The sequence below is a fragment of the Theropithecus gelada genome, chromosome 5 (genome assembly GCF_003255815.1).
Source record: "Theropithecus gelada isolate Dixy chromosome 5, Tgel_1.0, whole genome shotgun sequence".
Taxonomy (NCBI): Eukaryota; Metazoa; Chordata; class Mammalia; order Primates; family Cercopithecidae; genus Theropithecus; species Theropithecus gelada.
The window spans coordinates 13,946,329-13,957,558 of NC_037672.1; positions in this window are offsets into that span (position 1 = coordinate 13,946,329).

Genomic DNA, 11,230 nt, shown 5'->3' on the forward strand with positions numbered 1-11,230 from the left:
TATCTCAGAGGGTAAAACTTAATATTTCCTCATTTTCTACAAGACACCATAGAAACTTCTTAACTGGGCTAATCTTGCCATTGCATGCCCTTCATGTTCTGTCACTGTCACCCATGTCCTCCAAGCAAATCATGCATCTCTACATATCTGTATCATGTTCAGCATATGCTGCCACTTTTCTATTTGGAATCTGTTTTCTCTTTCCTCAACAAAGTCCTCTTTCGTAATAAAACTAAAGAGTCTCCTCCACATTCTGGCCTATCTAAGACAACAGGAATTTCACATTGTCTTACTTCCCTTGCTACTAACATAAAGATCATTTTCTTGTGCACATAGAATTTCATGTTAGATGAAAAAAGTTCTGGAGATGGATGGTGGTGATGGTTGTGCAGCTATGTGAATGTACTTAATGCATATATATATGTAAAAATATATGGAGATGTGAAGAATAAGACAAGGTGTTTATTGTAAATTCTAGGAGTACTCTGATAATTTCAATGACATGTTAAAATAAGGGAGATGTGTGCAATAGGCCACAAGAACACAGAAAATAAGGTAAGTAATTTAAAGAACAAGGGAATAAAGAACATTTCCTGGAAGAAACAAAAACTGAGATTAGGCATGAAGAATATGTGTTACTTAACCAAAAGAAAAAAGTGATAAGAGATTTTAGGGAGAAGAAAGAGTTTGAACAAAGCTCAAAACAACCCGTAGGGTATGTCTCTAGAGTGTAAATTCCAAAGCCGGGCATGGCAGATAATGAGGTTAGAGATCTAACTGCAGATTATGGAACTTTTCAAGACCCAACTTCCCTGCCATATCTAGGAAGCTTAATTTCAATTAGCTTTCTCTCTACCCCACACTCACTGGAGCCTGGATCTACCATTTTCTCCTCTTGAAGAAGAAAATACACTATGTTAGTACTTGGGCCTCACATGACAAATGGCAAGTATGTGGTGATACTATCAAGACACAGATAGTCATATGATAAGTAGTGATGCTGTGTATTAAAATAAGCTCTACTGCAAATCACAAAATTATGTCTTTATAACTATTGATAAAACTTCAACAATAATTGTTGTTAAAGTTAGCCTTCCCTAATATATAGAAAATATGTCTGTATGATCTCAAACTTTAAGTACAACAGACAACTGAGATTTTTTTAATGACACTCTTGAACATATACAATACTGTTATTTTAACCCCCAACTTTACTGCCATTTGAAAAGTATTTTCTACCAAATAGTGAACCTACCTGTTCAGTTACCTCTAAACTGAGTACTTCCCAACTAAGGAATCCCATCAATTGAGTTAGATATTGTTAGTGATACAACCTTCCATCCAGTTTTTCTGCTGCTTTTCTTGTGAGCATCTAAGTCAGTATGCTAAACTATTTGTGTGCAAATCAAGATTTTTCTATATATTGTGTAAATACAAAACAAATACAGAAATAAACTGTATGCTAAGGCCAGTAAGCCAGCAGTGAAGTAAGAGTGATAAATAATCCTTTGTTGTGGTAAGACAATGAGATTTCAGGGCTAATATATTGCTGCAGCATGACCTAGTCTAGCTTGACTAACAGTTGTCATATAACACAAGATGGAAAAATAGAAAGTAAGTAATGGCAGGGCCAAGATCCAAACCTAGTTCTGACTACACCAATGGTTCTCAAATCCATGCTGATGGTTTCTTAAAATATATATTCCCGAAGTTCCAGGCACAGATATTTTTATTCAGTAGGCTTTGAGTGAGGCCCAGATGAATATATTTTTCTTTTTTTTTTTTTTTTTTTTTTTTTTTTTTTTGAGACGGAGTCTCGCTCTGTCGCCCAGGCTGGAGTGCAGTGGCCGGATCTCAGCTCACTGCAAGCTCCGCCTCCCGGGTTTACGCCATTCTCCTGCCTCAGCCTCCCGAGTAGCTGGGACTACAGGCGCCCGCCACCTCGCCCGGCTAGTTTTTTTGTATTTTTAGTAGAGACAGGGTTTCACCATGTTAGCCAGGATGGTCTCGATCTCCTGACCTTGTGATCCGCCCGTCTCGGCCTCCCAAAGTGCTGGGATTACAGGTTTGAGCCACCGCGCCCGGCCGAATATATTTTTAACATGTTCCCCAGGTGATTCTGCTGTACAGGCAGGGGCAGGAGCCATTGGACTATGCCATACTATTGGACTATGCCATACTACACTGCCCTGCCTGACTGTTCCCATCACCATACTCTAATGTTCTTGTAAGAGAAGCACGGCTGCTTTTGACCATTGAGGGAAAATAATGTCTAGAAAGGGAAAAACTTGGAGAAGATATGTTAGAAAATTATAAAATCAGAAAAGGGGCAGACCCATATAGTGGAAAGATAGTGAACCGGGGGCTGCATATGCAGTTAGAAAAAGGAATGTCTCTTCTATCCTTGCCCTATAGGTGCTAGAAAATCTTGAGAACGTCTATTAAGCATACTGGGCATCAGTGATACCTAATATACAGAATTGCTATGCAGATTAGGGATTATGTATGTAAAGCACCCAGTGTTCTGTCTGGCACATAGACGCACTTGATAAATACCAGCTTTTTCCCATCCCTCTCCTGCCTTCTAGAAGCATCACATTGGCTTTCGCTTCCTGCATTTAACAGACTGGAATAGAAACATATTTAGGGGCAAAAAAAGCAATAGCAGCTCTCAGCTTCTTCTGGGGTGCAGGGAAAGAGTTGGGCTGTGTGCCTATATTTATGCCAGACAAAATAGACTTTGAGACAAAGCTGTCACAAAAGACACAAAAGGTCATTATGTAAGGATAAAAGAATCAATTATTAAGGAAAATGTAACAATTTTAAGTATATATTCATCCAACATTAGAATTATCTAAATATATGAAGCAAACATTGACAGAACTAAGGGAGAAATAGCAATAGTAGGATGCTTTAATACCTAATATTTAACAGTGAATAGAAGTTCCATATGGAAAATCAATGAGGAAACAGAGGACATAAGCAATCATAGACCAAATGAACCCAAGAGACACATACAGAATATTCCACCAAATAGCAAAAGAATACACATTTTTAAAAGTCAAAGAGAATTTTGAAAGTAGCAAGAGAAAACTCATATCTAAGGAAATATACACAACAGCATTGGCAGATTTCTTAGCAGAAATCTTACAGGCTAGAAGGCAGTGAGATGATATATGAAAAGTGCTGAGAATGAAACTGTCATCCAAGAATACTGTAACTAGCAAAACCTGTTCTTCAGAAATGAAGGCATGATAAAGACTTTCCCAGACAAACAAAACCTGAAGGAATTCTTCACCAATAGATGTGCCTTACAGAAAATGCTAAAGGGAATTCTTCAAGTTGAAGAGGAAGGATGCTTAACATCCATTCAAAAGCATGTCAAAGTATATAACTTCGTGGTAAGGGTAAATATATATACAGATTGAAAATACCATAACATGTAATGTGATGGGTAAAAAAGTTTTAATTTGTTTAGAGGTTAAAAAGGCAAAAATAGTGCAAATATAACTATAAAATGTGTTAATGAATAAACAATTTTAAAAGATATAAATTGTAACATCAAGAACAAAGTGTGGGGAGAAGAAAAGTAACAGTGTAGAGTTTCTGTATGGAGTTAAGTTGATACTAGCCTGAAATAGACTATTATAACTATAAGATGTTTTATATAAACCCCATGTAACCACAAAGAAAATACCTATAAAATATGCACAAAAGAAAGTAAAAAGTAAATTTTTTTAAAAGTAAGTAAAAAAGAATCAAAACATATCAATGCAAAAAAAAAATCAACAAAAGAAACCAGCAAGAAAGGAAAAGAACATAAGAACCAAAAGACGGAAAACTAGAAAATGGCAATAGTAAGTTCTTCTCTATAAACAATCACTTTAAATATAAATGAATTAAATTCTCGAATTATAAATGGCTACATAGATAAAAATAAAACTAATAAAATATTGGATCTTATATGCTGTTTACAGGAGACTGACATTAGACTTAAGAATATATAAAAGCTAAAAGTGAAGAGATGGAAAAACGTTCCATGCAAATTGTAACCAAAAGAGAGTAGGATGGATGCCTATACTTATGCCAGAAAAAATAGACTATGAGACAAAGCTCTCACAAAAGACACAAAATGTCATTATATAAGGATAAAAGAATCAATTCTTATGGAAAATGTAACAATTTTAAATATATATTCATCCAACATTAGAATTATCTAAATATATGAAGCAAACATTGACAGAACTAAAGGAGAAATAGCAATAGTAGGATACTTAATACCTAACATTTAACAATGAATAGAAGTTCCATATGGAAAGTCAATGAGGAAACAGAGGACATAAACAATTATAGACCAAATGAACCCAAGAGACATATACGGAATATTTCACCAAATAGCAGAATAATTACATTTTTTTTCAAGTGCTGAATTAATTACATGTTAGGTCACACGATAAATCTTAACAAATTTAAGAAGACCAATCTCATGCTAAATATTTTTTTCTGACCACAATGAAATGAAACTAGAAATCAATAACTAAAGAAAAATGGAAAATTCACAAATATGTAAATTAAACAATACACTCCTGAACAGCCAGTGAATCAAAGAAAAAATCAGAAGGGAAATTTGAGAATATCTTGAGAAAACTGAAAATGGAAACACAACATACCAAGTCCTATGGGATGTACCAAAAGTAGTAAGAGGAAATTATATAGCAATAAGCAACTACCTTGAAATAAGAAAGATCTCAAATAAACAGCATAACTTTGTACCTCAAGAAAGTAGAAAAAGAACAATCTAAACCCAAAGTTAGTAAAAGAAAGAAATAACAAAGATTAAAGCAGAAATGAACACAATAGAAAACAGAAAAACAATTTTAAAAAAACAATACAACTAAGAGTAATTTTGAAAAAGATCAACAAAATTGACAAACCTATACCTAGAATTGAAAGAAAAAAGAGAGAGAGAGAGAAGACTCAAAAAAAAAAATCAGAAATGAAAGAGGAAACATTTTACCTGATGCCATGGAAATAGAAAGGATCATAAGAGGCTACTATGAACACCTATACCCAACAAATTGTATAAGCTAGAATAAATAGATAAATTACTAGAAACATACAACTTACTAAAATCGGATTATGAAGAGATTAAAAACCTGAACAGATCTATAATTAGTAAGGAAATTGAATAAGATGGCTTCACTGGTGAGTTACACCAAACACTTTTAAATAAATAGATGACTTAGGAGTATGCAATTCTTTTTATAATTTTTGACCCTTTTATTGTAACTTTAATTTTAAGTTCAAGGATACAAGTACAGGTTTGTTACACAGGTAAACTTGCGTCATGGTGGTTTGTTTTACAGATGATTTCATCACCCACATATTAAGCCTAGTACCCATTTGTTGTTTTTCCTGATCCTCTTCCTTCTCCCATCCTCCACCCTCCAAAGGGCACCAGTGTATATTGTTCCCCTCTATGTGTCTTTTTTCTCCTCATTTAAATCCCACTTATGAGCACATGTGGTGGTATCCCGAGAGAAATCTAACCAATTTTGTAGTGCGACTATATTTCAGATTCTGTTCTGATTTTTATCAGTTAAATTCCTAGGAATGAGAAGACATGATAATAAAAATTATTATTCAATTATTAAAAAATTAATGCCAATCCTTCTTAAACATTTCCAAAAAATTGAAGAGGAAGAGAAGCTTCCAAACTTATTTTATGAGGCCAGTATTACCCTGATACCAAAGTCAAAGACTCTACAAACAAAATGCGGTATGTATATACAATGGAATGTTATTCAGCCTCAAAAAAGAAGGAAATCCTGCCAAATGTGACAACATGATGAATCTTGAGGACACCATGCTGCATGAAATAAGTCAGTCACAAAAGAACAAATATTTATATGAATTTGCAAAAGTAGTCATAGTAGCGAAGAGTAGAAGGGTGGTCTCCAGAGTTTGGGGAAAGGGGAAAATGGGGAGTTGCCTGTGCAGTGGGTATAAAGTTTTAGTTATGCAAGGTGAATAAGTAAGTTCTAGAAATCTGTTGTGCAATATGACTGTATTGAACAATATTGCATTGTACACTTAAAAATTTATCAAGAAGATAGATATGTTAAATGTTCTTAACACAATTTTTAAAATTACTGGAGAAATTATAGTTTTTTTTTTTTTAAAAGAAAAACATTCTACTTGTTGTATTAACTGTTTCTTTGGATGTTAGTTGAGTTTGGTGTCTTTCATATTGTTTTCTTCAAATATTTGATGTATTCATTTTCTATTGCTATGTAATAAACTACCACAAATTTAGTAACTTAAAATCCATTTACTAGCTCACAATTATGTAGGTCAGAGGTCTGGGGGAATATGACAGGGTTCTCTGCTAAGTTTGTCACATGGCCAAAATCAAGGTGATGGCTGGATTGGACTCTTGCCTGAAGCCTGTGGGAAATAAAGTACTTGCAAGAGCATTCAAATTTTAGCAGAATACTGTTTCTTGCATTTGTGCTTTTGAGATGTCTGTTACTTTGCTGTCTAGTGGCAAGGGGTCACTCTCATCTCCTAGGACTGACCATATTCCTGCTAACGTTGTTTCGTCTTTCTTCAAAGCCAGCAAAAAATGTGTTGAATTTTTCTCAAGTTTGGAAACTTTCTGTTCTGCAACCAGCCAGCAAAAATTTTGCTTTTAAAGGGCTCAGTTGATTGAGTCAGCCCACTGGATAATCTCTGTATTATAGGGTCAACTGACATGTAGCTTTAATTACAGCTGTAAAATTTCCTCATAGCAGTACCTAGATCAGTGCTCAATTGAAAAATAAGAAATGGGAACTCTTGGGAGACCATCTTTAGAATTCAATAATTACATTTGGTGTTCTTTGGCTGAATTGAGAATTATTATTGCCATCAGAGGAGTCAGGTTCAGATTACAGGCTTTCAGCACTAGGAATTGTGGGACAGGGATGGAACCAGCAACTAAACAGGTAGCCCTGCCATATATTTGACATAGAAACTTCTGTTTTTAAAAAGTTATGATTACTATATGCCATTTATTAAGCATTTTCTTACTCATATGCAAGATCTTCATTGTTTTTCTTCCTCTTTCTTTTTTTTCTTTAATTTTTCTCCTCTTTTTATTTCTTCCTTTCTCTTTCTTTTTTTTCCCCCTTTTTCAAATTATACTGATGATGACATGTAAATCATTAACCATTCTACAGGAAATAAACCATAGCCCTTACTTATTTAAAGTGACTTTATCAATTATTTCAGATGAGAAGGAAACTGAGTTCTAAGAAGGGAGAATGACTAGTTTGAAATTCCAAGGCTCTTTGGTGGATGAGCCAAAATGGGAGCTCCAGAGTTTTTGTCCAGTGCTTGCCTTCCCCCGAGACCATAAGAAGCCACTCCAGTGCACTTTTTGAAATGTCATGCTGCCTGAGAAACTAAAATTTTGGTGGCTCAGGCCGGGCGCGGTGGCTCAAGCCTGTAATCCCAGCACTTTGGGAGGCCGAGGCGGGTGGATCACGAGGTCAGGAGATCGAGACCATCCTGGCTAACATGGTGAAACCCCGTCTCTACTAAAAATACAAAAAACTAGCCGGGCGTGGTGGCGGGCGCCTGTAGTCCCAGCTACTCGGAGGCTGAGGCAGGAGAATGGCGTGAACCTGGGAGGCGGAGCTTGCAGTGAGCCGAGATCGCTCCACTGCACTCCAGCCTGGGTGACACAGCGCGAGACCCCGTCTCAAAAAAAAAAAAAAAAAATTTTTGGTGGCTCACAATGATGTTGTTACTCAAAGTGGTGCAGGCATTTCTCCTACAGAGTGACTTTTCATGATCTGAATTAGACACAATGCAGTATATTAATTAGGAGACTTATTTTGCGTTATGTAATCTGCTATTGATTAAAACGAACCATTGAGCAGTTTAGTGGTGAAGAAAAATGCTGCTTCACACGCAGCACAGTTGTTTTGTTTGGGTGTCTCTGAACTTTCCAAGACCACAGCAAACTCTTTCCTCCTCAAGGACTTTGCATTCGCTGTTCCCTCTGCTTGGAATGCTCTTCCCCCAGGTCTTCTCTGTCTTCAGATCTCAGATTTCATGAGGCCTTTCCTGTCCATGCATTCTGAAGGGAGTCCTTCCTGTTAACTTCCCTCTCGGTGTCGTATCTAGTTCCTTTATCACATATCACGACCCATAATTATTGTATTGATTTGGTTGCTTACGTGTATCATGTCTGTCCCTCCCACTAGATTGGAAGATTGAGAGATTCTTGAAGTCAGAATTCTTACCCTTCTTAGTCACTATGACAGCCCCAACATGTAGAACAGTGCCTCACACATAGCAGAAATTTTGATAGACAATTGCTAAGTAGATAAAAACAGATAGTAAGAATGTATAAGAACAGCTAGTAGTAATAGAAAAAGGAAAGAGATTGTTTTTGAGAAAAAAGCTAGATGGAAACAAATGCCAGGTTTGTTATGTTTCATTTTTATAGCTATATGTTTTTAGTTAAAAAATACTCATTAATAAAATTCCTACAGGGGAAAAACAACTTTGTTATTGCAAGTTTGAAAACCTTCAGTACCTTATTTCTTCTTCCCATCGAAATGATTACTTCTATAATGCATTTTTTGGATTTTTAAAATATTTTTTTAGAGACAATGTCTAACTCACTCTGTCACCTAGGCTAAAGTGCCGATCTCGGCTCACTGCAAACTCTACCTCTCAGGCTCAAGCAATTCTCCTGCCTCAGCCTCCCAAGTAGCTGGGATTACAGATGTGCACCACCGTGCTTAGCTAATTTTTGTATTTTTAGTAGAGACAACGTTTCACCATGTTGGCACTTTTTTGGATATGAGATTTATTAAGACTCCCACTATTGTAGAATGGAGTATAATGCACATTAATTTCCTTCAAAACTCACTCACCTCTTCTCTAACAAATTAAAAAGTTCTCTGGATTTTAGCTGTCTCCTGAATATAGGGACCACAGTGTTCATTCAAAGAGGCTTGCCTCTTATTTCAAATTGGACTCAATATCTCATCTCATGAGTTTGAGACATCAGTTGGCCACATATGAGCCTATCTCACCACACTTCAGCAAGACTCTTTACACAATACCTGTTGCAATAAAAGATGGTGTGTAAGTTTTCATTTTCTAACTCAAATAATCTAACTCCAGAAACTTATGGAGAACTGTTTTAAGCAAGATTAATCCTTTTTCCACTTTGGGCATGTGTAAGTGGGGAGGGTCACACCTGGAATGATTTGAAGCATTAGAGTTTTCTCCTGTTTTTCATAGTTGTTCCCTCCACACTTTCTCCAATAGATCTCATTTCGTGCTTTTCTGGACACCATAGCAAATGCCCTGGGAATGCTGAAATGATTACCATATAGTCATTCTCTCCAAGCTCTCAGAATTTAAGAGGAAGGGCTGTCTTTGTGTAATCTGGAAATGCAGCAGAAATGAATTATTTAATCATTTATAGGTTTTTCATATTCACATATCACTTATAAGTATATTACTCTTGGAAACAAGAAATGTAATAATGATAGCTACCCTTACTTGAGTTTCAGGCACTGTACTAGGTACTTTACATATAAGAAGACAGGTGAGGAGAAGGCAAAAGAGAAAGGGGATTATTGAGTATCATACATAGGAATTTGCATATAATATATCATGTATCCTCATAATAACTCTAGGAGATAAAAGCTATTATTGTTTCCACTTTGCATTTGATATTAAAGTGCAGAGATATTAAGTTACCAGCTCAACTCGGGGTCACATGAATTCACATGAATAATGGGAGCTTTTAGTCCAGATCTGTCTGACTCCGGGGACCGTGCTTCTAAGCACTAAATCGTGCTATATTCCCCTGATGAGGAAACTGAACCTCAGAGATGTAAAATCCTCTGCTCCAGATCACAAAGCTCAGATTGCATAGAAATGATATCTGAATCCAAAGCCAATGTTAAATACATGACCCTTCCCCAAATCATGAGGAAGAGGAACATGTGTTGCAGTCACAGGCATACATGCAAGACTGGATCTGGTCCAGGATTTGTCATAGGGGCAGCAACATTTATTGGGGATATAATATGTGTCAGAAACCCTAAGCACTTTATAGGATTAGCTGAGTTAACCTTCACAACCTTTTGGGGCAGGTAATTCTGCTGCCCATTTTATGGATGAAGACACTGATGCGTAGGGAGTTTAAGCCCCTGTTCAAAGCAACAGTGTTTATCTAGCCTCCTTTTCATTGTATTAGCCTTGAAATCCTTTGTTCCAAATGGGATCATTTATATTGCAGGTGAAAAGTTGAAATGGGAAGCACTACATTTCAAATAATAAAAGTACCCATAACAGTGCTAAACACAGGTAGAGATTAGCTTAATGTTTAGTGAATGAATTGAATTAAGCAAATGAAGAATCAAAGCAGGCAATTTTTCTCTTACAAGTGACTGCAGGGGAGAAGGAATCACCCTTCAAATACCTGGGTTTGAAACATAAAATAAGCTGCCATTCAACAGACATAGAAAAATAATGAAAGTCTCGTCAACAACATCTGGCTCTTTTTCTTGCCATCCCAGTCCTCACTGTGGCTTTCTTCCAGTTATGTCCAAACTCATTCTGTCCAAACCCCTTCTGCCACATACCCCACTGGCATGCTCTAGATGTCCACCCTTCTGCCACCTTCCTTTCAAACGTATCCCTCCTGGAGTTGCTTGTAAACATGGTGATGATGAGGATATTTCAAAATAGCTTGCATTTTACTGAAATGCTTCCTCTATGACAGGTACTTTGCTAAACTCTTCATTTTCATTACCAAAACAAACAAAAAAATCTTCTTTCATTCATGAGGAGATTAGAGAAGAAAGAGTGGCCGGGTGCGGTGGCTCACACCTATAATCCCAGCACTTTGAGAGGCCAAGGCGGGTGGATTACCTGAGGTTAGGAATTCAAGACCAGCCTGGCTAACATAGTGAAACCCCGTCTCCACTAAAAATACAAAAAAATTAGCTGGGCATGGTGGTGTGCACCTGTAATCCCAGCTACTCGGGAGACTGAGGCAGGAGAATCATTTGAGCCCGGGAGGTGGAGGTTGCAGTGAGCCGAGATCAGGCCATAGCACTCCAGCCTGAGTGACAAGAGTAAAACTCTGTCTCAAAAAAAAAATGAGAAGGGAAGGGAAGGGAAAGGAAGGGGAGGGGAGGGGAGGAGAGGGGAG